Source organism: Callithrix jacchus, chromosome 7 (genome assembly GCF_049354715.1).
Source record: "Callithrix jacchus isolate 240 chromosome 7, calJac240_pri, whole genome shotgun sequence".
In the NCBI taxonomy this organism is placed as follows: domain Eukaryota; kingdom Metazoa; phylum Chordata; class Mammalia; order Primates; family Cebidae; genus Callithrix; species Callithrix jacchus.
In genome coordinates this window covers 62,267,130-62,294,713 of record NC_133508.1, presented here as the reverse complement: position 1 = coordinate 62,294,713, position 27,584 = coordinate 62,267,130, and the positions used below count along the sequence as shown (strand labels likewise).

The 27,584-nt window shown below is 45.7% G+C and overlaps 1 protein-coding gene and 1 long non-coding RNA gene across 2 annotated transcripts in view; both read right to left on the bottom strand.

The window, feature by feature from the left end:
• The window catches only part of MAN1C1 (mannosidase alpha class 1C member 1), a 177,646-nt gene that overhangs the window by 127,313 nt on the left and 22,749 nt on the right, over window positions 1–27,584 (bottom strand). The window lies entirely within an intron of this gene.
• Window positions 14,513–16,277, bottom strand: LOC144576955 (uncharacterized). The gene is made up of 2 exons (XR_013519879.1): window positions 16,127–16,277; window positions 14,513–15,584 (listed from the first exon to the last, which is right to left on the bottom strand). It is a non-coding gene; the product is annotated as an uncharacterized LOC144576955 (long non-coding RNA).

Here is a 27,584-nt window from a genome sequence, read left to right as displayed (position 1 = left end):
GGACTCAGGCAAGACAGTAAAAGGAAACAGTCAGGAGCAAAGGCATAGAGGTGATGAAATACATTGGGCCACGCCGCATGTCTACACCCAGCCGTATGCGGTTTAACAACCAACCCTCCCTCTCTCCATGCAGCTCCAACATGGGCACTGGTTGATATTTTCCTGTACCTTAACAAATAAAACAGAAATTAAAATAACTCAGAATTTCATATGTTTGTCAATGATGTGAGACACTTCTTTGCTGAATTGGATGGTAAGTTTTAAATACTGTCATTTGCAATCACACACTTTTGGCCGGGCATGGTGGCTTACACCTGTAATCCCAGTACTTTGGGAGGCTGAGGTAGGAGGATCGCTTGAGCACAGAAGTTCAAGATCAGGCTGGGCAACATGGTGAAACCCCATCTCTACAAAAAATAAAAAAATTAGCCGGGCATTGTTGTGAGCACCTGTGGTCCCAGCTACTGAGGTGGGAGGATTCCTTGAGTCCAGGAGTTTGAATCTGCAGTGAGCCATGACTGCACCACAGCACTCCAGCCTGGGTGAATAGGGTCTGTCTCAAAAAAAAAAAAAAATGTGTGTGTGTGTATATATATACACACACACATATACACACACACACGCACACATTTTTAAGTTTAATCTGCATTATTAACATTCTCGCTACCACTTTTCTAAGTTTAGACAATTATCAAAACACGAAATCAAGCCCTAATTTATAATGTTTGCCAATTTATGTGGCAAACAGAAACATTCCTATGATGGCTGATTTAGCGCTACCAACATATCACTGAACATGGATCTGGTGTGGGCTGCGATGTATCATCATATGTAGATGCAACAGGTGTATACAGAAAATGATAAAATATAATAAAATAACTAGGAAGGGATGGAGTTTTGAGTACTGGCTACCCGTTTTTAATTAACTGTAATTTTATATAATTTGTTTTTAAAGAATGGCTATTAACACTTGGCACACAACATTTCTGAAAATTTAACAACTGGCTCTCAGGAGTTGTCCCCGAGTGCATCCTACAGGCAGACCAAAGTCCTTGCTTTGGGCACTGGCAAAGCCAGAGTCCAGGAGATTCTGCTTCAATGGACTCACCCAGGACTTCACAATCAGAAGTGCTAGAAAGAAGCTATGTCAATGTTTGTACAACATGTAACTTTTATCATGAAAAAAGAAAGATTTCTTTTGAATTATATTTTAGGCTTCCTAATCTCCCCCAGGTTTAGGGATTCTAAAAGTCATGTTCTGGCTGCATCCCAGGCCTGCTCAGTTCCTGGAGGGAAGAGCCTGAAAAAGAGGCAGCCAGCACTGTGCTTTTTACGTAAGAGAGTACGTAATGTAAGTAACTGGAGCCTGAGGACCAAACCAGCAGCTCCCTGCAGGTCATCCAGGTGAGAGGTAATTTCCAAGTCTGAGGTGAGGGTGTGGGGCAGAACCAAGGCTTCTCCAGAAATAGACCTGTAAGCTACATTGACTCCAGGGAGTGTGGGGAGACAACTCTGGAGACAAGCCACCTAGAACAAAGCAGCCCTGACTCTGAAGGCTTCCCGGGATGCTGGCTCAGCCACAGGACAAACCAGTCCCCAACCCATGTCCCAGGTGGGTGCAGCTGTGCTTAGATTAGGGAACATCCAAGGCAAGCAGGCGCCTTCACAGCTCCAGTCCTTCCTCAGCCCTGCAACAGCCTCCTGCTCTTCCCAATGCATCCCCTCTGGGCAGCAGGTTCAGGCCTGATGCAAGGGCGTCTGGCAGGGCCAGAGCTGCCGATGCTGCCGCTGCTGCTGGCCAAGACTGAAAAATGAAGACTGCAGGCAACAGAAGCAAGGAGGACAACCCCGCTCAGCTTCTGTGTGTGTGTAAAGTTTGATAGAACTGCACAGGCTGGGGGCGTCTGGGGAAATAACTAAGTGGCAATCGGCTGAGCAGCTTGGAGGAACTTCAAAAAAGACAGAATATTAAGAGATGAGTTTCGGGCAGGGCACGGTGGCTCACGCCTGTAATTCCAACACTTTGGGAGTCTGAGGAGGGCTGATCACTTGAACTTATGAGTTCAAGACCAGCCTGGGCAACGTGGTGAAACCCCCATCTCTACATAAAATACAAAAAAAAAATAGCTAGGCATGTTGGCATATGCCTGTAGTCCCAGTTACTTGGGAGGCTGATGTGGAAGGATGGTTTGAGCCTGGGAGACAAAAGATTGCAGTGAGCTGAGATGGTGCCACTGCACTCCAGCCAGGGTGATAGAGCCAGATCTCATTTAAAAAAAAAAAGCAGCAACAGCAGCAGCAAGTTTGGATGAACAGCCAGGCTGTCTCCTTACGAGGCTCATTCCAAGTCTGGGGCCACCTACCTTCACTCCCCATGAAGCCTTGAGTCCCCTCCCACTCATGCTAGCCCTCAGGGTCTATGGTTTGGGATAACCAAGGGCTCCACTCTAGAGTCATATCCTGGCTCTAGGTTCACAACCTGGCACTGCCGCTTTCAAGTTGTGTAACTCTGGGCTGGCTGCTAAACACCTAGGCTTGCTGACCTGGAACTCAGCAGAACCGTCTCCTGGGACCACTGAGAAGGTGAACAGCCTATGGGAAAGGCCCTCCCTCTGCAGCAGTCACTGAGTCTCAGATTTGAATTACTAACGTCTGCTAGGCCACCCCTCGAGGGACCAGGGGATCCCAGAGAGCAGGAAAGGTGGTCTCATCTTCAGACAGGCCAAGGCCAGGGGGCAGGGCAGCAGGCAAGGAGATAGTGTCAAGCACCACAGAGCCTTGGCTGGAAATGCTTAGGTGGGTGAGCCCTGACAGTGGGCAGCGGTCCAGCTGGTGGATCAGGCTGTGTGTGTGTCCATCCACTTTCTTCCATCCACACACAGGCTCAGCCTGGAGTTCATTTCCCTGGGGCCTCAGTGCAGAGCGAGCGACTTACTAAGAGTTAGTTACATGGGTGTTTTCATCCTAGTGAGGATGATATATGCAAGGCGGTGGTAGCCGGTGATAACTTACTGAGGCCAAAGCCCCCATGGGTAACAGGGCATGACACAAGGTTCCCAAGTTCCCAGGGCCTGTCGTCTTGTTTGTCTATGGCTCCTGCTGTATCAATCTCCTTTCTGTGTTTGTCAAAGGGCAGCACCCAAACCCCCAAATGGAACATAAATAGAACTGAAGATCAACAAGCTACTATATTCTCAGCACAGTGAGTGTGAAGCCCTTAGTCTTAAAGTGACAAATGGGTAGGAAATTATTTCTTGCTAAAGAATAATGAAGAGCATAAATTGTTTCTGTGTGCGGAAGATTCACTAGAAAGTAGGCACCTCCAGCTGCAAGAGGAAGGCGCCACCACTTCAAGCCTCATGGCTATGCTTCATGGCTTTCCCTCACTTCAACACCCCTACCCTGCTGCACCCTGGCCAAAGTCTGGCCTTATAACCCCTGACCTTCCTTCTCCCCAACCTCTGGGGAAGAGGCATGGGGGAGGGCAGTCGGCTCAGGCTGGAAGTTCCTTTACTCCTAGAAAAGGGTTTTCAGGACCCAGAACTGTCCCCTGGGTAATGGTGAGCATGGTGGTGACAGGCTCTCCTTAGAAGGCTGAGAGTCTGGGGTCCATTTTTCAACTGGACCCCAGGCAGGAGACCTTTCCCCTGCTTAGTTAAGAACCACGGTTGGTCTCTCTCTCTTCATCTCTCTCCCCTCCTTGAATAGCAAACCTAAATAGCAAGGTGATAGCCTGAGCAGGACCCAACAAGTGTCTTCTCCTTTCGTCTGTACTTCTAACAGCACTTTCAAATGAACCACTGCAATTAAGCACAGCCTGACGTACAGAAAAAAGACACACAGAAGATTAGCTACAGAAGGTAGAGACCCTGGAAGAAATTCAACTCTCAGGCTTACTTATCCAAACATGATGCTGACCCTGTAACGTTGAGGAAAGTATTTCAGCGAACACTTCAGCAAAGCCCTATCAAAGCAGGCAAGTCAGCAGCTCCAGGGCAGGTGCCAAATGTCTCCGTGGCCATGTTATTAAACTATGTCTTTAAAAGTACGTGATAGGCCAGATGCAGTGACTCACACCTATAATCCAGCACTTTGGGAGGCCAAGGCGGGCAGATCACTTGAGGTCAGGAGTTCGGGACCATGCTGCCCAACATGGTGAAATTCTGTCTCTACTAAAACTACAAAAATTAGCTGGGTATGGTGGCACACCTGTAGTCCCAGCTACTTGGGAGGCTGAGGCAGGAGAATGGCTTGAACCCAGGAGGCAGAGATTGCGGTAAGCCGAGATCAGGCTACTGCACTCCAGCCTGGGCAACAGAGCAATACTCCGTTTCAAAAAAAAAAGAAAGGAAAAAGATGTGATAATCCCAATCCAAGACACACATCAGCTTTTGACTGCTAGACTATTTGGGGCCCTCCCAAAAAGTGGAGGCAGCTCCTGAGAGCCCTGAGTCCGGGGCCCTCACTCTCTCCCGGACCCACAGCCCTGGGGGAGTTATTCCACACTGTCAGCCTCAAGGACAAGACTTTTCTTCTTTAAATCAAACTGCAACAGGAGAAATAGAGGTTTTGGGGCAAAAGTGAATTTCTTTGCAGGCTCTTATTAATCTCCAGAACATATCCCTGAGGAAAAATTGGCTTTTTTTTTTTTGGAAGAAAAAAGGAAGGATTTCATCCAATAGACTTGCAAGTCAGTACTCCTAATCAGAGGCCGGTAAGAGACACAAGGAGAGAAACCAGAAGCTGGAGAGGGATGTGGGAGGAAGAGCCTGCCGTCTAACCAGCTATACTCTGCCCCAGGCATCCATCATCTTCTATCCCCGAGGGCCAGAGGAAAGGACCCGGGAACAGTTTTCCATTTGTGCTTGTCAAACTCAGCTCACTCCCTTGAAGCCAAGAAAAGAGATTTAAACTATAAGTGTCAGCCAGTTCCCTGTAACTAAACTAGTTATTTGGTATTTTGAGAGCAACTGAGAACAGTAATTACAGAGGCAAGGAGAAGGGCTCATTTCTTCAGTTCGCCCTCACCTTGCAGAAGGGGCACTTTAACCCTGCAAGAGCAGTGCTGGACAGCAGAGCCTCTCCCAGACACCCATGGACTCTAGGAGCTGAGTGAGAGGCTGCAGCAAGGGAGGTGGAGATCAAGTTTTATTCCCACATTTTGAAACTCAGACTTGAAGTTGAAAGGACTTGTCCGAGATCACACAATAAATAAATTCTTTACTTAGTCCATGATCTCAGGGAGTGAAGGAGGCTAAAGCTTGAAACTGGAGATATGGCCTCAGTTTTGCTTTTGTTTTTAAAAAGCACAAGTGCACAAGACGGTTTATTTCAAACCAATAAAGACCTGGTTCTTTTTAAAACCACTTCAATTATCAGAGGACAGCATGTGTTCCAGTGAAAGCCACAGGAGTTTGGAACCATGGGAAATTTACAGCCTAGGCCAGGCACGGTGGCTCACGCCTATAATCCTAGCACTTTGGGAGGCCGAGGCAGGCAGATCACAAGGTCAGGAGATTGAGACCATCCTGGCCACAATGGTGAATCCCCATCTCTACTAAAAATACAAATATTAGCTGGGAGTGGTGGCACATGCCTATAGTCCCAGCTACTCAGGAGGCTGAGGCAGGAGAATCACTGGAACCTGGGAGACGGAGACTGCAGTGAGTCGAGATGGCACCACTGCACTCCAGCCTGTCAACAGAGTGAGACTCCATCTCAGAAAATAAAAGAAAAAAAGGAAAGGAAAGAAAATGGACAGCAAACATGAGTAGGTTGCATTCCATTCCACAGCATCTGCCATCAAGGCAGCCTTCCCAGTGCAGCCACACGCAGATGAAAGGAAAAGCCTGCTAAGCATAAAGAAAGGACAGTTATTTGGAGAAGAGAAAAGCTTCTTCAGCAACAGCTAAGTCCTGGGACCTGGCAGGCTTGGGGGTGAGCACTCACTCAGTGCGGGACAGTTTCCTTGATTAGGGGCCTGGATCTTGCTCAGCAGCAGCAGCTCAACGGTCCCCCCACCCCAAAATAAAAGTCAGAACTGCTTTCCTTTTACAAAGCCTTACCCTTTGGAAGGAATTAGGTGCCTCGTGGATCAGTATAAGTCTGGGGTCCTCTAAGACCACAGGCTCTACATAAGACTTCGTCTTTGATAGATCTTCATCTAGAAGGAAAGCTGTGTCTAAGAAATGAAAGCCAAGGCTCTGGTAGGGGGAAGGAATTTGTCCATAATTACACAGCCCAGGAGCAAGGATAAGTGACTCTAGGTTCTTGGGCTGGGGGATGAAGGGCTCAGGCTGACCCATCCAGGTGATGATGCTTCTATAACCCTGGGAGTTCCCAAACCTGTCTCACTGCACAGCCAGGAATAGGTCAGGCTTTCCAAATCCCAGCACTGCTGACATTTTGGGCCAGATAATTCTTTGCTGCGGGGGCTGTCCTGGGTGCTGTCTGATGCTTATCAGCTTCCCCAGCCCCTACCCACTAAATGCCAATAGCATCTCCAGTGTGGCAGCCAAAAACATCTTGAGAAACTGACCTTTGACTCCCCTAGGGGAGCAAAAGTAGCCCAGTTCAGAACTGGAGAAGATAGATGGGAAGTTTCAGAGTGAGCTGCTTTCCGTTCCCACCTGGCCCTGCTCTGCCCTCCCAAACGTGCCTGATCCCCTGCCCTCTAGGGAAGAGCTGGGCCACTCGGCAAACTTCCTGCAGAAGCCAGACTTATGAGGAGCCAAGGCCAAACCACAGCAACCTAGTTCTGGGGAATGCGGTTCCTAAGACCAATGCCCTCTGTGATGTGGCCCCTCAGCCCAGGACACCAATACCTACTAGGTCTGAGAGCATTCAGAAAAATCAGGGAATCCGTGGAGCTCCCCACGCAAGAAGCCACAGGTCCTCCTCCAGGAGGAGGGATAACAAGACACCTAATTTGACTTAGGGGCACACCTCCAGGGTGGGATAACAAGACATCTAATTTGACTTAGGGGCACATAAGTAGTCAGTCACACAGCACAACACAAAAAGATGGTTCCCTATAAGGGGACCTAAAAGGGACCAGCAGTATTGGGAAATGGTTGGGGGTTTCAACAGAAGAATGATAGCCAAGCATAGTGGCTCACCCCTTTACCCCAGCACTCTGGGTGGCTGAGGCAGAAGGATGGCTTGAGCCTAGCAGTTTGAGACCAGCCTGGGCAACATAGTGAAACTCCACCTCTTCAACAAATTAATAAATTAACCTGGCATGATGGCATGTGCCTGTAGTCCCAGATACTTGAGAAGCTGAGGTGGGAAGATGGATATGACATGCCCAGGAGGACAAGACTGCAGTGAGCTTCAATTGTGCCACTGCATTGCAGCCTGGGCAACAGCGAGACCTTGTTTCAAAAAACAACAACAACAAAAAAAAAAACCAGCCTGGATGTGGTGGCTCACACCTCTAATCCCAGCACTTTGGGAGGTCAAGATGGGCAGATTTCTTGAACTCCCGAGGCCAGGAGTTTAAGACCAGCCTGGGCAACATGGCGAGACCTCATCTCTACAAAAAAATACCAAAAAGTTAGCCAAGCATGGTGGCGCATGCCTGTAGTCCCAGCTACTCTGAAGGCTGAGGTGGAAGGATTGCTTGAGCTTGGGAGGTTCAGGCTACAGTGAGCTGTGATCACACCACTGCATTCTAGCCTGGGCAACAGAGCAAGATCCTGTCTCAAACAAACAGAGGGGTGACAATAAATCCAACATTGATTAAACACCTCCAATGTGCCAGGCACCCTGCTGAGCACTGCAACCCCGAAGATGTTCCCATTGTCACCCATTGTTACTGAGGCAGAGGGTGAGTAACTTCTGCTCCGGGCCCACCATGGATTCTTGCATGTCGATGGTAGGGCACCCACACTCTGCTTCAGGAGGAAGCAACCTCATGCCAGTGCCAAGACCCACCAAGGCAGGGAAAAAGATGACACAGCTTCAGGTGGGCACCAGGCTCCAACCTTTGCTAACCAGCCATGCACCACAGGCTGCCAGCAACTCAGCCCCATGCCCGACTGGGTGCTGGGGGCCTCCAGCTTGTGAGTGGGAAGGGCTGGCACCAGCTGGAACAAAACTTGAGAACACATTTGCAGAGTCTCACTTCCCGGGAGAGCGCCATGGCCGCACTGAGCAGACTCCTTGGCAGCAAGTGATCCTTACAAGAGTTCCAGCGTCACTTGGAGAAGCCATTTGTTTCCCAACAGCAACCAGGAAGGCAGCAGCTGTCTTGCCCAGGAGTCCCTCCTGCTTCCTGGACCTCTGGTCAGGGAGGCCTCTTCCAGGAGCTACACAGGCCTTCGGGGCCTGACATTCGGCAGCAGGGAGGCTCCTCAGCTTAGACCCCAGAAGAAGAGTGTCCATACGTGTTCTCAGGAAGTGACTGAACGGCTTGGGGTCAGACTTTTAGCAGTCAGGAGCTGCTATGAAGAGGCAAACAGAAAGATCAAGCACTTGGCTTCGAGTGGCCATGGCTGGGCAGCAGGACAGGCCCACTGGGCTCCCAAACTACTACAACCCCTGCTCAGGCCAGTGTCCAGCCCCAGCCGGCAGGCAGCGGGGTCTTCTCTCCACCTTCACAAGCACCCATTATAGTGACAGGAACATGTTGCTAACACCTCACATGGGGCAGGACTTAGTTGCTTTTCTAAACCTTACAACCTATCAGTCTGAGGAAACACCTGAAATCAGCCTGAGATGCACAGATTTTTCCCATGAGGAACACCTTATTTCTTTTCTAACATTTAACCTCAGGCCACAGCCACGGTGGGGATTACAACACCTTTGAACAGGCCAGAAGGACCCATGTGTGGTTACAGAATAAGCACGCTCATTCTGAGCACCTGCTCAGTGCGAGGGCAGAGGGGCACAGCACTGGTCTCCCTGCAGACAGCATTTGACTCTAAGAAAAGAATTTTCACCTTGGGTCATGGCCCTTTAAACAAAGGAAGGGCTGGATATTTCTTTTCTTTTTTTTTTTGAGACAGTCTCACTCTATCATCAGGCACCGGGCTGGAGTGCAGTGGCACGACCTTGGCTCAATGCAACCTCTGCCTCCCAGGTTCAAGCAATTCTCCTGCCTCAGCCTCCCGAGTAGCTGGGACTACAGGCGTGCACCACCACGTCCAGCTAATTTTTTTTGTATTTTTACTATAGACAGGGTTTCACCATGTTGACCAGGATGGTCTCGATCTCTTGACCTCGTGACCCGCCCGCCTTGGCCTCCGAAAGTGCTGGGATTACCGGCGTGAGCCACCACACCCGGCCTGGATATTTCTTTTAGATGACTTGGTCCACAGCACTGGGCTGCTGCTTCCTTCCTGCCTGTTACACACAACCTGGGCAGAATGGGAACAGGAATCCGTCCCACTCATAGCACTTGCACGGCAATGAGCAGTCCAGGCGCCATCAACGAGGCAGTGAGCTTGAGAGAGGCTTGGAAGGGAGCTGAAGAGCTGTGCAAGGCCAGCGCAGGCCAGGACCAACTAGGCACCTCCTGTCCCTCACTCAGAGCACTCTGTCTTTCTGGCCAGCTAAGCCTGGTCACTATCAGAAGTCTCTGGCCAGGGCCAGTCTGCCTGCTTCCTCTCTGGAACAGAAGAAAGGGTGGCAGAGGATTCCCCACTGGTGCTCTAGAATTCGGCTGCAGCCACCCAGTCCTCACCACCTGCTGATTTCCAGGACATCTGCTCAGTTGATCAGCGGCCCCCATTCTGAGTGTCCACCCAGTGGGAATCTCTCCCATCAAGCTTCCATTTACTTACCCTCTTCCTTCCTCCTAAGCCAACCCCCCCCAGGTCTCCTTGGAGGAGCTCTTATTTACTGAATGAATTTTTAAAAAGTTGAACAATAAGCCTGGATAAGAGCAATAAAGCCTCCCTTTAGCCTTTGCCATTAAAACTGATTTGAAATAGGAGAGCTAGATTTTCAGGTGAGAATTACAGGGTGTGTGGATTAGGGAGACAACCAAGTCTCCTTCATTCTCCTTCCATAAGGACTAAATTGATATTTACTCTCACAAGCCAAAGGCGAAAGGGGGCAGCCAGCTCTCCTAACAGCCATTTACATATCCAAGTTTGGTAGATTTATTGGTGTCTAAAACAGCAGAAAGAATGAGAACACACTATGTCAAAGCTAAGTTCTCTATTATCCCAAATAGAGTTTACTATTGTTAAAAGCCCTGTCCTTTGCTGCAGAGGAGATTTGGTTAGGCCATGGAGAGGCCACAGAGTTAAGGAGAACATGCCTGGCCGTGCTGTCTCTGTGGGGGTGAGAGGGGGTCATGAGTTCCACAAACAGGCCCCAAAATAACCTCAGAACAACCTCAGAAGCAACAGCTATTCAGAAGTAGACTGGAGCAGTGGCTACCTGCAGCAGCCTCAGCAGAGAAAACCCTGGACACTGATTTGGTAATAAAAGGCTCTGAACCCCTACGAAGTTGCTGGTATGATTCCCTCAGCTCTTGGTCAAATTTACACACATTCAATAAGGTCACAGCCTAGCCATGAGCCAGATGCCTCCTGATTAATCCCTTGAGGGCCAGTGAAATAAACACTGGGTAAGAAACAATGTTAAGGACCTGATTTATAAAAGCAAGAAGGACATTGTCTTTTGGCAGAAATGACCTGCTGCTTGACCCACAGTAAGTGGAGACCTACAGGCCCCAGTCAGGGGTGCAGAGCTGTTGACAGGCAGGTGTCCAGAATTTATAGCCCCTGCTTTGAGAGTCAGAAGCTGGGTCTGTGCCCCCGCCCCCACCCCACTTTGGCAACTCAGTCAGGCCAGTGGCTACAGGTCTTCTTGAGAGCCAGTACAGTCATGGACAAGATGGAGCATCCTAGGGGTTTCGATACTGAAACAAGGCCAGGCCAGGCGCGGTGGCTCACACCTGTAATCCCAGTACTTTTCGGAGGGTGAGACAGATGAATCACTTGAGGCCAGGAGTTCTAGACGAGCCTAGCCAACATGACAAAATCCTGTCTCGACTAAAAATACAAAAATTAGCCTGGCATAGTGGTGCACACCTGTAATCCCAGCTACTTGAGAAGCTGAGGCAGGGGAATTGCTTGAACCCGGGAGGCAGAAGTTGCAGGGAACAGATTATGTCACTGTACTCCAGCCTGGGCAATAGAGTGAGACACTATCCCCAAAAGAGAAAAATAACTGCTACCCAGCCCCCAAACTAGGGAAAGGCAGCCCAATGACCCAGTCAAAGGGTCTACTAATATGGACCAAGGATCCCCTCAGAGATTGCTGGTAAAGTCCAGAAATCCAAGGACCTCATTGCCCACAGAAAGGCTCAGTCAAGAAAGTCAGAGGACAAGTGAAAATAGAGTGAGGGTGAGGATCAACCTGAGCCTGAGCTGGGAAGACCAGAGGCATGCAACCAGACTTAAGTCCCACACTGTGGACTCACACCACCATTAAGAAACCGTGGGATTTCCAACACTGAAAAAGAGCCTTCATTTTGGCCTGCTCTAGATGCTGTCACATCATGCCCTTGTCACAAAGACAAAAGCTCTGGTGGGAAACACAAAGCCTCTTCAGAAGCCCTATTCAGCCTCCACTTGCCACAGAGAAGTGGTGCCAGGAGTTCTTCTGAGTCCTCGTGGGTGGCAAGTGCTAGACAGTCCTGGAAGGTACACTTTCTAAGCTTATAGGTGCAAACCCAAATCAAGGAAGACCTGGTGTCCTTCCTGGTGCGTGCTGGGCATAAGGGTTAAGAACAATGCTTGTGAAATTCCTAAGGAAATATGAGAGACCCAGTCCTGCACACTGATTTGCCTTCCCCTGTTCAGCTGCTGAGAGGAAGTAGGAGACAGGTAGTCAGGGAAGAATGACAGTTTGGAGATTAGCGTGATGACAATTAGCCAAGTTCTGCTCTGCTTCTCTTTACAAAGAAAACTTCCTTTCTCTCTGCTCTTGGAATGCCATGTCAGAAGAGAGACATTTCCATGGCAACCACATACACATTTGGTGATGTGTCACTAAATTTGTGTGTGCACAAAGGCACATTAGGAGATTTTTTGAATGTATAAGAGAAATAGATTTTCATAATTGAATTATGCCCTCAAGTAAAGTTTACCATTTGCTGAAAGCTGAGGCCACAGCAGAGGATGCTAATTGTGCCTCATCAGAATTGAGGTTCGACTCAAAAATTTCTGCCAACTCTAGGTGAGGGTTTGTCTCTTGGGGAGGATGCTGCCCAGTAAACGGCAGGGACAGATGGGGCAGAGCCAGGGGTCAAGATGGCCTTGAGAGAGCTGGGTAAAATAGATTCATCTCATATACGACCAGAACCTAGGGAGACAGAAAGCACCCTGCCTAAGAAGCAGGTATCAACCTCCTCCCTTCTCCGGGTTCTTTGCAACTTATGACTCCGAGACCATCATCTCTTCTAACAAAGAGCGGGTAGGAAAAGATCAGCACCAATATCGATAGCTTCTGCAAGTGCAACACAACAAAAAGAATGCTGAATCTAGAGCCAGAAGTCCCAGATGTATGTTCTAGTTCTGTCTCTTCCTAATCATGGAACTTAAAGCCACTCTTGGCATGGCGCAGTGGCTCAGACCTGTAATCCCAGCACTTTGGGAGGCTAAGGTGGGTGGATTACAAGGTCAGGAGTTCAAGACCAGCCCGACCAGCATGGGGAAACCCCATCTCTACTAAAAATACAAAAAAAGTTAGCTAGGTATGGTAGCATGCACCTGTAATCCCAGCTACTTAGGAGGCTGAGTCAGAAGAATCACCTGAACCCACGAGGCAGAGGTTGCAGTGAGCAGAGATCACATCACTGCACTCCAGCCTGGATGACAAAGTGAGACTCCATCTCAAAAAAAAAAAAAAAATCTTTTCTAAACCTCCATCTGTAAACTGGGAATATGCTCCCTGATCAGCAGATGCTTCCAGGAGGCACTAACCAGAGAAGCATTACCATGAGACAGTAGCACTGCTAAACCCTAATGCTGTTTACAAGGTGGCCCACATACCCCAAAGGAAGCCTCTGCTAGGGGCCGGTAGGGTTCCCAGAGCTTGGGCACAGCGACAGGTGCCCACCCGACACTGCTTGTGCTGACTGGGGCTGCTGTGGGCTTATGGTGGCTCTGGATCTTTCCAGCAAGAGGTGGGAGGACAGCCCTGCAGCCCCTGCCCAGCACCCCAGAGGCTCTAATGTCAGCCTTTCTGGTCCTCTCAGGCCCCTAACCTACCCTAGGTCCTAAGCCAGTTAGCCAGCAGCCAAGAGACTCACAGCCCACATGCATTCAACTCACACATATCCCATTCCATCTGTCTGTACCCCTCACCTCAATCTCTACTCCCCCACCGCTCTTCTCCACCCAAACCAGACCTTGGCCTTCTCTGCCCTGAAGAGAGAGAAGCCACCACTGGGTGCAAATAAAAGCAGCCAAATCTTGGCTCTTGAGCTTCCAAGAGACTGGGTCCTGGCCAGAGAGATTTTCAAGGGTAGTTCTGACCACGTGTGCTTGATTCAGAACCTAACACCAGGTAAGAATCAGTTGCCTTGGACTCAGGATAGGGGCATTGCTTGGGGTTAAGACAAGGCACCTCAATACTGGAGCCCAGTGAAACACCCCAAGCGCCATCACATATCAGCCTAATCTGCGGGCTGAGCTCGGACCCACCTCTTCCTTTGGACTTGTAACCTGTCTTCCCTGGGTGAGCCCACACTCTGCCATTATCCCAGCCCTAGGGTCAAACACCTTGCACCACAGGCACCACCCAGATCAGCCCTCCCGAGCCCACCACACAGCCTTTCACCACCCTAGTCCCCTGCCTTCCCATCACATGCTCCCACAAAACTGGAGAGGACATAGCCACCCCTGAGGACCAGACCTCGGCCTGCCCAGCTGTACTCGTGAATGCCACCTGACTTGCCTAGGCTCCATGTCCCCTCCCTGCTCACTCCTTATGTCACTGGTCCTTTGGTTCTTCTTTAAAACACTAGTGTCCCCAAAGGCTCTGAGCCCTCTCCCTTTCCATCCAGGTTTTCCTCCAATGGCTCTGTGCTCAAGCCTCTGGTCCCAGCAACCCTCCACTGAGGGTCACTTCAGGTAATTTTGGTTTATGCTAAAAAAGGGCTGGCACTTTCAGCTTCCAAAGTCACTACCTCCCCTGCTAATGAGAGTATAAAGTGGTACACTTTACATACACTGCTAATAAAAGTGTAAAGTGGTACAGCCACTAGAGAAAACAGTCTTACCGTCCCCCACAAAGTTGAACAGAGTCACCATATGACCCAGCAATCCCACTCCCAGGTATATACCCCAAAGAACTGAAAACATGTCCACCCAAAACCATGTACACGAATGCCCATAGCAGTACTATTTATCATGGCCCAAAGGTGGAAACAATCCAAATGTAATGGAGAAACAGCACGTGGTCTATCTATAACAATTGGATTTTATCCAGCCATCCAAAGAAATGAAACTCTTGCACACACTACAACACAGTGAACCTTGAAACTGTCATAAGACCTCACATTCTATGGTTCCATTTATATAAAGTATCCAAAACAACAGAAAAATTCACAGGCAGAAAGCAGATTCGTGACTGCCAGGGGCAGGGCTGGGCTAGGGGTAGTGGGTCTGGGTGGGGTGTGGGTTTTCCATTTGGGGTAGAGTTTGGAACTAGGTAGTGGTGATGGTCACATAACACTGTGACTGTATTATACCTAAAGCCACTGAGTTGTACATTTTTAAATGCTTAACATATGTTTTTATGTTATATATATTTTACCACAATTTAAAAGCCACCACTTCCCATAGCCTTCTATGCAGGTCCTCGGTCCCTCTGCAGCCTGGAAAGCCCAGGACAATGAGGGCACTGTCTCCAAGTGGCCAGGCCTGGGTCCAGCAGGGATGTGGCACCGCACACAGGAACAGAGTCAGAAGTCAGATGCATTTTGGCGTAGCTGGTGAGACGGCCACTGGATCCTCGAGCATAAGCCCTGCAGGGACCAGCAGGGAGGAAGGGACAGGAACTCGGGTTAGCTTTCCGCACCTCTCCGAGGAAGCTAAGTGGCTCAGCACTGGCTGCCAAAAACACAGCGAACACAGAGAAGAAAGTCTCTGCACACTTCTCAGTTCTGCAACGGTGAACTGGAATTGACGTGCACCGGCCCCATCTCACCTGCTAATCCCACATGATAAGCAGACCTTAGCATTCATTCTTCGAGATCCTCAAACCACTGAAGAAAACTCAGAGTAATCTGGGCACGACAGTAAAAGCCAAGACGACTTGGTGCCAGAGACAGGGACTGCTGTGGCATCAGAGGCTTCAAGACCTCCTTAGACATGCAGCCCAGCTGAGGAGCTGTGCTCAAACCCAGGCAGGGCCAGGAAGTCAGGCAGCTCCTGTGCTAGCAGTAAGGGCTCAGATATTGGGGAAATCTGGAAGGACGGCTGGAGCCAGAATACCACTTAGACAGAATGCCACTTGGATGACAGTTTCAGCAGGAACTTTGCCAAATGACTCTCTCTTCAATGGTCCGGGCTTGGTTTCAAGTGAAGACTACCATTGGAGCTGACGATCCCAGGCAAAAACTGAGAAAAACATGGTGTTACCTATTTGGCCACTGTAAGGCTGGTTGCCTCACCCATTCCTCTCCATGCCTGAAAATTACGTCACCAGAATCTGCACTCAACACATGCCCACCTCTGCACTCCGCGCCAGAATCTGCACTCAACACTAAACTTTGCACTTGACACCAACACCCACTTCCGCACACCGCACCAGAATCTGCACTCAGCACTAAACTCTGCACTCAGCACCTAGCCGGCTGTTGGAAAGCGCCGCCTACCTACCAATAGCAGCTCGCCCTGTTCACGTCCTGTTTCTCCATAGCCAATCAAACGCCTTCACTCCCTATAAAACCCCACACCCAAGCGGAGTCAGGTGAGACTTCTCTAGCCCCTTTCCCGGGGACCACAGAACCTCATCCGGGCGTTAAATAAATTGGCATTTAATTTTCTTGTGCTAGCCTCAGTTTCCTCATTTTAAACTCGGCAATAAACCTCACAAGACAATAAGGCTTACAGCCACCATGTGCTTGTGGTCACTGAGTAAACACAAAATACATTGTTACCAGTCTGCAATGTCGTCTTTTCCTGGACAGCAATGAAGATGAAACTTCTTCCCTGATGAAGGAGTTAGCCTGTGAATCTTCATTGTGTGGCCATGACAGAGATGCATCCTGTCTCCAGAAAGGTGGTGGAGGAATGGCTCTGAGTGTTCTGCTGGAATCAGGAATGAGCAACAAGGCTGAGGGCGTGTAGCACAGCCCAGGAGAAGAAGCACAGATGATCCTCAGGTGGGCTCTTGTGCTCTGGGTGGGTAACCAGAAAGCAGACAGCTCAGAGCACCCGGCACTCCTCAGCAGGGGTGGAATGCTGAGCCCTGACCAATGTCAGAAGATGGGGGAAAAACAAGCTTTCCAATCCTTGATGCCAGCAAGGAAACAAAGCCCAGGAGCCTGCAGCCAGTAAAGATGCCCTCAGCACACTGTGCGAGGAGAGAGAAGGGGAAACTGCAGGCAAGCCCCCAGTGGCTGAGGCATGCTCACCAGCCTCAGCAGGCAGTCAGGCTTGGCAGAATTGGCTAGTGAAGGGAAAAGGAGGCTGGATGCAGTACTTGGTCCTTCTGCCACCTGACTCAACCTTCTGCCCCAACCTCTGGTTCTTCTTTAAAACACTGGTGTTCTCAAAGGGTATGAGCCCTCTCCCTTTCTATCCAGGTTTTCCTCGAATGGCTCTGTGCTCAAGTCTTCAAGCCCTGACTCGTCAAACAATGACCTCTAAATCTACATCTCTCGGCCAGGCGTGGTGGTGCACGCCTGTAATCCTGGCATTTTGGGAGGCCGAGGCAGAAGAATCTCGTTGAGCCCAGGAGTTTAAGACCAGCCTGGGTGACATAGTGAAAACCTATCTCTACAAAAATACAAAACAATTAGCTGGGTGTTGGTGGCATGCTCCTATAGTCCCAGCTACTAGAGAGGCTGAGGCTGGAGAATTGCTTGAACATGGCAGATGGAGGTTGCAGTGAGCCCTGATCATAACACTGCACTCCAACCTAGAGGACAGAGCGAGACCCTATCTCTTTTTAAAATTTTTCTTTTTTTTTTAACCCAGATTTTTCAACCAGACCCTACCTAAAAAATAATAATAAAAAAAAAACTATGTCTATGTCTCTGGCAACATCAACCCAATAGGTCCCAAACCCATATTTCAACAGCCCGTTAGATGTGTCCACCTAGATTTCAAGCACCTCATTTTTATCACCCCTAGCATTAAACACCTCTCCCCACTCCAGGCTGTCTCACTGTCTGCCACTTCTTTATGTCACTGTGTGTCCCAGGTAGAAACCTTGGCCATTCCAAGCTGCAGCTCCCTGTATCCACATGTACAATACCTCCCACAACTCAGTACATGGCGCTTTCTGCTAGTTTGCAAACCCACCACCCCCAGAACTGGTCACATTCGCCTGAAATGCCATTCTTTCCCCCATGCCCATGGCTCACGCCATCTTCAGGTGACTCCCCAGCCCTTTGCCCATACCTTGATCTAGCATCTCCATGGTACTACCATGGTGTACCCATCAGACCTTTTCATCCTCAGCATGGAGGCACTGCCTGGCACACAGTAAGAACAAAGTAAGGCCCTGAAAAAGTTGAAGTGGAACAAAACAGATAAGCAGCAGTTAACATTGCTCTCACTGCATATCAGTTCAACTACATTATTTCATGAAGTCTGGTTTGGACCTGTTTGACTAGATTTCTAACATGGATCAGCTCTGCAAATTCTAGCAGCCACATGAAGGCAGTTTTTAGGACAATCATGTTGGGGGTAGAAAACCACAGCTGAAAGGAGGTAGGGCCAGGCACGGTGGCTCATGCCTGTAATCCCAGCACTTTGGGAGGCTGAGGCAAGCATATCACTTGAGCTCAGGAGTTCGAGATCAGCCTGGCCAACATGGTGACCCCATTTCTACTAAAAATACAAAAAAATTAGCCGGGCGTGGTTTCAAGTGCCTGTAATCCCAGCTACTCAGGAAGTTGAGGCAAAAAAAAAAAAAAAAAAAAAAAAAAAATACACACACACACACACATATATATGTATATATATAAATTTTTTTTAAATAAATAAATAAAAGGCTGGGTATGGTGGCTCATGCCTGTAACCCCAGCACTTTTGGAGGCCGAGAGAGGCAGATCATCTGAGGTCAGGAGTTGAGACCAGCCTGGTCAACACAGTGAGACTCCACTTCTATAAAAATACAAAAAACAAAAACAAAAAAATGAGCCGGGTGTGGTGGCAGATACCTGTAGTCCAGCTACTTGGGAAGCTGAGACTGGAGAATTGCTTGAACCCAGGAGGCAGAGGTTGCAGTGAGTCAAGACTGTGCCACTGCACTCCAGCCTGAACGACAAGAGCAAAACTCCATCTCAAAAATAAATGAATAAATTTTTAGAAATAAAAGGAGGTAGGACTAAGGATTGCAACCAGACAAAATAAGTAGAGGGAGAAGATAGAGAGCTGGAGAGCCCCTCCCCAACCCCGTCCCTCTGCAACCTAAGAAATGGCATCCACTGGGGAGAACGGGCAGAGATAGACCCATGCAGAAATGCCTCGGCATCTAATTAAACATTTTACACTCTACTGCATACGAGAAGGGAACCTACGGCCCCATGGAACCCTGACAAATGAGTCATTTCCAATCGATGTATCACCATTAGCATCTGGGTACCTCAGGAAGATGAAAGTTAAGACCAATACATAAATGAAAACCAATATACAAACCATCATCTCCCCACACAGGCCTCCAGGAAACCACAGCTACAGCCATCTGCCAAGCTCCATCCTCGTCACTGCTTCCTGCAGCCAGCAGCCTCGGAGCAAGCATGGTTTCATATATGATTTAACAGAGGGACATTTATTATCTGAAGTCTGACTCTCTATGAACGCTCTTAAGTTCAATGTCCACCCTTGAAGCTGGAATGAAATAAGTCTAGGACAAATAGGATGTGTTTTCTATGCTGCATTAACCAAAGAATTTGCTAGAAATAGTTGGGACAGATTGAAGAAAGATTGCAAGTTGGCAAAGGTTGAGAATTCACAGGTTTCTTGAATAGAAACAGAGCTCTCCAAGGGACCATCACTAAGCCCTGGGAGGATTCTCACTTTCTGCCACCTCTGCCAGAGGTGACCTGGATAGATTTGATCTGATCAACCCGGGTCAGCAATTCTCAGGTGAAGTCACATCTCGCAACTGGCATGGCAGAGAAGAAATAGCAGAGCACGGCTGCAGAGGCAGAACACCTGGGGCTGGGTTAGGCTCTTTCACTTCTTTAATATCTCCTATTTCCTGAGCATGAATCACTTACTGGATTTTACAGATGACCACTGGCTTTGTTGCCCTCAGGATCTCTGTAAGGCCTAGACAGCAACAGGGAAAGGCTGCTCCACTAATGAGAACAGCAGAGGCAACCACAGGAAGGAGGGCAATGGCCTGTGGGGAAATCGACTTCTGGATAAGCAAATATTTTCATTTCAGCTGTTTATGTCCTGGCTGCTTCCTCAAAAAAGATTTAGGTGGGACAGGCAAATATTTATGCAGCCAAGCAGTATTTCCCTGCATCCATGCACTGTATGTTGTTAGAAATGATTCAGGTACATGGCAAGATTACACAATAAGATCCCTTAAAGCCAGAGACGCGTCTTTGTCTTTCCTTCAGCTCACGGCAACTGAGGCTCAATCGATGGTTGGCATTTTCAATATTTCCCCTAAAGTTTCAATAAATTCACGGCTTATCCAGATCATGTGAACAGTGTCTACTCTTAACTCTGGAAAACTCAGTTTTAACTGAGTCTTTTCTCCAGCTGTTTGCTGACTCAATTTCGGTGCAGGTCTTAATAAACACAGAAAATTTCCAACCTCTTCCATAAGTGAGTCAAAGGGAACTTTAGCAAGAAAAGTGATAAGCCGAGGCTAAAACAAAATTGCCATGGGTTCGTTCTAAAGTTTCTTCAATCCCCCTGCTCAGGCTGCACCCCAGACCAATTAAATCTGCATCTCTGATGCAACTGGAGGAACTCCGGCTTCAGTAAGTACTAAAATCCCCCAGGCAATTCCACACTGCAATACAGGGTAGATTCCTCGGTCTAAAGCTAAAGATTCACAAGTCCGGTTCTCTTGAATGCCTATCTAGGCTATGACAGATTCTACTTTCTTCTATCCCAAAGTGAAAACTCTTTCCCTAAGTTATCACCCACCAGCCTTCAGATGACGTCACGGAAAGAACATCCCCCTTGGAGTGAGGAGAGGAGGTTTATGTCAGTGCCTCACAATTTAAACTGGTGGGACCTGGGGTTGGTCACTTCCCTTTTCAGGGTCTTCATTCTCTCAACCATAAAACAGGATGAGAACCCATCGCTTGTATGCCACAAGGCTGTTAGCCAGATCAGCTAAACTTTTAAGAGGATGTGTGGGCTCTAAGAATATCCTGAACACTGGGAATTTTTGACCTGATCTGTCCAGGAGGCATTCTTCCAATCTAACCCAGACTCCCCTTCAAAGCAGACACCCTGGGGATTCTTACATTTGAAAGATTACAGGCTGTACAGAGTCTGAAACCCCCTTCTCTAAAAGGCAAGTCGACTACACGTTCCAGAGCTGACAAACCTGAATCCTGCTCCTATTAGTGCCAAGTTGAAGAGCACTTTACTCAGAGAAGAGAGAACCTTATCATGCTGTAATCTACTCCAGTGCCTAATCACAGAAATGTCTAACGTTGGCCTCCCTCGGCTCCATCTGGATTGATACTACTCTGGCACCATTTTTAGCTACTCAAGGATCAATAATCAGGCACAGATATCCTAGTATGATTACAGGGAAGTTATTATACGATACCACCTCTGAGTGCACATTAGTGTGGGGTCTCTACCCCTCACATAATTATATACACAAAAATGCCAGTATCTGAAACTGCTAGAGAAGTCTCTAGACTGAGCTGCTATTATTCTGCCAAAACATGAACCTTTCTCTATAAAGCGTTTCCTTATACTCTGAAGCAGCAAAATTGATTCTATTTTATAGGCTGTTCTCTAAGGTCCAGTTCTGAAAGGAAGAAACTAAAGTCTTCTTTTCCTCATTGATTCTTATAATTAAAAAAACAAGACTACTCCAGAGCTCTGTAAGGTATGTGACAGACATGGAGAATGGCTTCTGGGAGAGTTGGAAAGGAGGAAGGTTTGCTGATTATGTTCAAAGCACAAGTGCTGAAAAACAGAAAAGGTGCTGAAATGTCTTCCCAGGAAATCAGTATTTACTTGGCAAAGCTTAGGTTTAACCTCTGAAAAGTTCATTCCAAGAATAAGGATAGGGGAGAGGGATCTTAAATAAGAGACTTAAAACTTTGATTCAATCCCATCACCCATCCCAAATCAGACAAATGAAATGAAAGACAACCTTTACAATAAAAATACAATATTTACTTCACACTGAAATTTACTGAATGAGGAGACAAGAGATCAGACCTCAAAGAAGGTGCCTTAGAAACTCCTTCAGCTACTTAGCTTCCCTCTGATCACCAATTCAGCAATTTGATTTATATAAATGATTCTCTTTTTTAAAGTGTTTTTAATATGGGGATTTACAAACTAAGTTTTAAAAAGCAGTCATTAGGCTTAAGGTAAAAATCCCAGAGAAAGTATTTGATAGGTTATAAAATACTGATAGTCACACTGATAGAGGCTACTGGGACATGACAATTATCAATAAACATTTCTTCTAACAGCTAAAAGCAGATGAGCAAAAAATACACAAATAACTTAGGATGACCTCAACCAGAAATCAGAAGCCCTTTGGAGAACTGTTGTCTCTCTTCAGGTCATAGTTTCAACACAAAATAATATTTCACTCATCCAATGCCAATTACAAAAAATAAGTAAGAATCTTTAAATATCTAAATTATGCAAAGACCTGTACATTGAAGTTCATGCATTTGATTCAGGAGTCTTCAGGGATCTACTTAATGTCTGTTTATTTGTACTTTACATATAAGGCTAACAAGCTAGATTAAATGATTTCCTTGCCAACTGCAGGTTAGAAAATAACAAAGAAGGAAGAGTAGAGAATACAGTAGCCAGAGGCAAGTATTCTGACAGCTACAAGAAGTAACAGCTGACAGCTCAACAAAAAGAGGGGAGAAAAACTGTTTCAAAGTAGATAAACCTAGAATCTCAAAAAAATAGCATCCACATTGTGTGGCATAGAATAAAAAGTGGTTAAACACATTAAGATGTAGGAAGCTGTGACCCATACCCAGGAGGTCAGTCAGTCAATATAAACAGGCCAAACGATGACAAAGATGTCAGAAATATCAGACAAAAAATGTTTTAAAAAGCTATTATAAATATGCTTTAGGATTTAAGGAAAATATGGAAACAATTAGTGAACAGATGGGAAATCTCAGAGAAACAAAAACCATTAAAAAAACCAAATGGAAAGTCTGAAAGTAAAAATTATCTGAAATAAAAGAGTCATTGGGTAAGCTCACAACAGACTGCACATTACAGAAGGGTTCAGTGAACTTAAAGATAGGTTGCTATAAATTATCTACATTGAAGTACAGAGAGAAAGGAAGACTAAGGATAAAAAAAAAAATGAACAGAGCTTCAGTGACCTCTAGGACAATATCAAGCAATCTAACTTACATGTAACTGGAGTTATAAAAGAAAAGGAGATAGGTTGAGTGAGAAGAAATATGGGCCAAACTTCTTCCAAACTGATGAAAAAACTATCAATCCACAGACAAAATAAGCTCAAGAAACCCTAAGAAGGATCAACAAAGACAATCACATCTAACCGCAACCCAGTCAAATTGCTGAAAACCAAAATAAAGTGAAAATCTTATAGCATCCAAAGAGAAGGCAAAACCAGCACATGCAGGGGAATATCCTATAACTTCTGATCAGAAACAATTCAGGCTACAAGACAATGGAACAACATCTTTGGTGTAAAGAAAGGGTCAACCTAAAATTCTATATCCAGCAAAAATATCCTTTTGAAATAAAGGCAAAATAAAGATGCCTTCTGATAAACAAAAGCTGCAAGAATTTGTCACTAGCAGGCCTACCTTACAAAAAAATGTTAAGGTTCCTTCATACTGAAGGGAAACAATACCAGACAGATATCAGACATATAAGAAAGAAATGAAGAATACTGGAAATGATCAGTATATGAGTGAACAAAAAAGGAATCTAATTTGTTAATTTCTTTAGGACAACTGACTGTTTAAAGCAAAAATAGTATCAACGTATTGTGAGGTTTATAACATATATAGCAGTAAGATATATGACAGCAACAGAATGAAGACTGGGAGAAGATAAACTGAGGTATATTGTTGAAAGAGCTTATATTATACATGAAATGATATATTATTTCAGGGTAGATTGTGATAGGGATAAAAATTCTAATCATCAAAACAATAACTTAAAGTGTGTGTGTGTGTGTGTGTGTGTGTGTGTGTGTAATGGATGACATAAAAATAGAATCTTAAATACTTGATTAATTCAAAAGAAGGCATGAAAGGGAAAAAATGGATATGAGACTAATAAAAAAATGCTATAAAACAGATTTAGACCCAATTACATAAATAATACATTAAGTATAAATGGAATAAACACTAATTCAAAAGCAGATTCTGACTGGATTCCAAAACCCAGACCCAATTATGTGTTCTTTATAAGAGGTACATTGTATGGGTTAAAAAAATAAAAGGATGGAAAAAGTTCTACCACACAAATACTAACCACATGAAAGCTGAAAAGACTGTATCAATCAGGTAAAATACATTGCAAACAAAGAGAATTATCAGAAATGAAGAAATACATGTATAATGCTTAAAAGTGTCAATTCTTTTTAATCCCAAATGTGTACAAACCTAATAACATAAATATAAAAAATATGAAGCAAAACCTGACAGAATGAAAGGGAACTGTGTAACAAATCCACAATTAGAGTTGGAAAGCATTATTTTTTCTCAATAAAGGATTTTAAAAATAAACCAAAAAAAATCAGTAAAGATGCACAGAGTTTTGAACAACACTATCCACCTATCTGACCTAAGTGACAGTTATTGAACACCCCACTCAACAGCCATACAATCCACATTCCTTAATTCAATGCACATGGAACATTTGCCAATATAACCATGTAACTAGCCATAAAACAGCTCTCAGGTTTCAAAGGCTTCAAATTACAGTATGTTCTTTGAACATTAAGGACTTAAATTAGAAATCAATAATTAAAAGATATCTGGAAAATTAAATCCCAAATCAATGAGTGTCTAACTTAAGTTAGAAAAAAATGAAGTGAATTAAGCCCAACACAGGCAGAAGGAAGGAAATAAAGAGTAAAAATATTTAATCTTTTTTTTTGAGACAGAGTCTCACTCTGTTGTCCAGGCTATAGTGCAGTGGCACAATCTCAGCTCACTGCAACCTTCGTCTCCCCAGTTCAAGCGATTTCCTGCCTCCACCTGCCAAGTAGCTGGAATTATAGACACACACCACCACATCTGGCAAATATTTGTTTTTTAGTAGAGACGGGGTTTCATCATATTGGCCAGGCTGGTCTCAAACTCCTGACCCCAAATGATCTGCTTGCCTTGGCCTCTCAAAGTGTTGGAATTACAGGCGCAAGCCACCGTGCCTGGAGAAGCTAAATTATTTTTAAGAAGGAAACAGAAAAAGCAATTGCCAATAACAGGAATGAAAGAAGGAATACCATCATAAATCTCACAAACACCAAAAATAAAAATGAGGCTGGGTACAGTGGCTCATGCCTGTAATTCCAGCACTTTGGGAGGCTGAGGCAAGTGGCTCACATGAGGTCAGGATTCGAGACCAGCCTGACCAACATGGTGAAACCTTGTCTCTACTAAAAATACAAAATACAAAAATACAACTACTTGTGAGGCTGAGGTGGGAGAACCGCTTGAACTCCGGAGGCAGAGATTGTAGTGAGCCAAGATTGCACCACTGCACTCTAGACTGGGAGACAGAGCAAAACTCCGTCGGGTGGGGGGGTAGGGGGAGGGAGAGAGAGAGAGAGAGAGAGAGAGAAAGAGAGAGAGAGAGAGAGAGAGAGAAAATGAAGGCTGGGTGCGGTGGCTCACGCCTATAATCCCAGCACTTTGGGAGGCCAAGGCAGGTGGATCACGAGGTCAAGAGACCAAGACCATCCTGGTCAACGAGGTGAAACCCCGTCTCTACTAATAATACAAAAATTAGCTGGGTACGGTGGTGCGTGCCTGTAGTCCCAGCTACTCGGGAGGCTGAGGCAGGAGAATTGCTTGAACCCAGAAGGAGGAGGTTGCGGTGAGCCGAGATCGTGCCATTGCACTCCAGTCGGTAACAACAGCGAAACTCCGTCTCAAAAAAAGAAAGAAAGAAAGAAAGAAAGAAAGAAAATGAGGATATTTTTAGGTCAATAAATTTTACAACTTAGATGAAAGACAAAATTTCTTGAAATACATAGTGAGAAAACTGCCACAAAAAAATTCTGATTACCCTGTATCTGTTATATAATTAATAATTAACCCCTTCCCCCAAAAAATATTCTAGGCTTCATATCATGCTCTACTGATGAAGTCTATGAAACATTTAAGAAAGAGAAATCATTAGTGTTCCACAAACTCTTTCAGAAAATAGAGAAGCTGAGCATGGTATATGGTAGCACACATCTGTAGTCCCAGCTACTCTGAAGGCTGAGACAGGAGGATCACTTGAGCCCAGGAGTTCGAGGCTAGCCTACACAATATAATGAGACACTGTATCTTAAAAAAAAAAAAGAAGGAAAACAAGGGGACATTGAATACAAGTCAATATACAGTTTATGAGGTCAACATAATGCTGACCTCAAAAAACCAGACAAAGGATTTATAAAAAAACTATAGACCAATATCCCTCATAAACATAGATGCAAAAATCCTTAACAAAAATATTAGAAGATCAAATGCAAGTTTGATTTAGCATTCTTTTATTTTTTATTTTTATTTTTTTGGAGACAGAGTCTCGTTGTGTTGCTCAGGCTGGAGTGCAGTGGCATGATCTTGACTCACTGCAACCTCCACCTCCCCAGTTCAAGCAATTCTTGTGCCCCAGCCTCCTAAATAGCTGGGGCTACAGGCATGTGCCACCAAGCCCCAGCTAATTTTTTGTATTTTAGTAGAGATAGTGTTGTTCCACGTTGCTCAGGCTGGTCTTGAACTCCTGAGCTCAGGCAATCCGCCCACCTTAGCCTCCCAAAGTGCCTGTAAAGGCATGAACCACCATGCGCCCAGCCTAGCATTCCCTTAAAATCAATATAATTCAGTTAATATAGTGAATTAAAGAGGAAAACCATATAATCTCCATAGATGCAGAAAAAGCATGTGACAAAATTCAATCCCATTACTGATAAAAATCCTCACAAACTAGGAATAGAAGGGAACTTCAACTTGATAAAAGGCATCTACCAAAAACCTACATCTAACATCATACTTAATGATGAAAGACTGGATGCTTTTCCCATGAGAACAAAAACAAGGCAAAGATGTCAGTTCTCACTACTTCTTTTTAACATTGAACTGGAAGTCCCAGTCAGTGCAATGAAGCAAGAAAAGGAAATAAGAAGCATATAAACTGTAAAGGAAGAAGTAAGACTGTCTTAACATAGACAACATGATTGCATATGAAACAGATCCTAAGAAAGCTATCAAAATATGTATATATACATAATAAATGGATTCAATAAGGTCATATGATACAAAGTCGATATACAGAAAAACCATATTATATTTCTATATAAGGGCAACAGACAATTGGAAAACAAATATTTAAAGAATATCATTTACATGGTAAGATAATTTGTCACTACCAGACCAGGCCTACAAGAAATCCTAAAAGGATTTCTAAATCTTGAAACCAAAGCTTGATGTGTACCAAAATAGAACCTCTTGGAAGTATAAAACAGAGCCTACAAAACAATAACACAATGGAAAAAAACCCAACTATCTAGGTAACAACATGATGAATGCAACAGCACCTCACATCTCAGTATTAATGTTGAAATGCTTCACTTTAAAGATACAGATTGGCAGAATAGGTTTTAAAAAATCATGAGCCAAATATCTGCTGTCTTTAAGAGACTCACCTAACGTGTAAGGATTCATATAAACTCAAAGTAAAGGGGTGAAAAAAGATATTCCACACAAATGGAAACAAAAGCAAGCGAGCATAGCTATTTTTATACCTGATAAAACAGACTTTACAGCAACAGCGGTTAAAATAAAACAAGACAAACAAGGTCACTACATAATGATAAAAGGATCAATCCAGCAAGGATATATTATAATCCTAAACTTGTATGTACCTAACGCTATAGCTCCTAGATTCACAAAACAATTACTACTCGATCTAAGAATTGAGATAGCAACACAGGGTTAACGAGGGACTTTAATACTCCACTGACAGCGCTAGACAGATGAAGACAGAACGTCAACA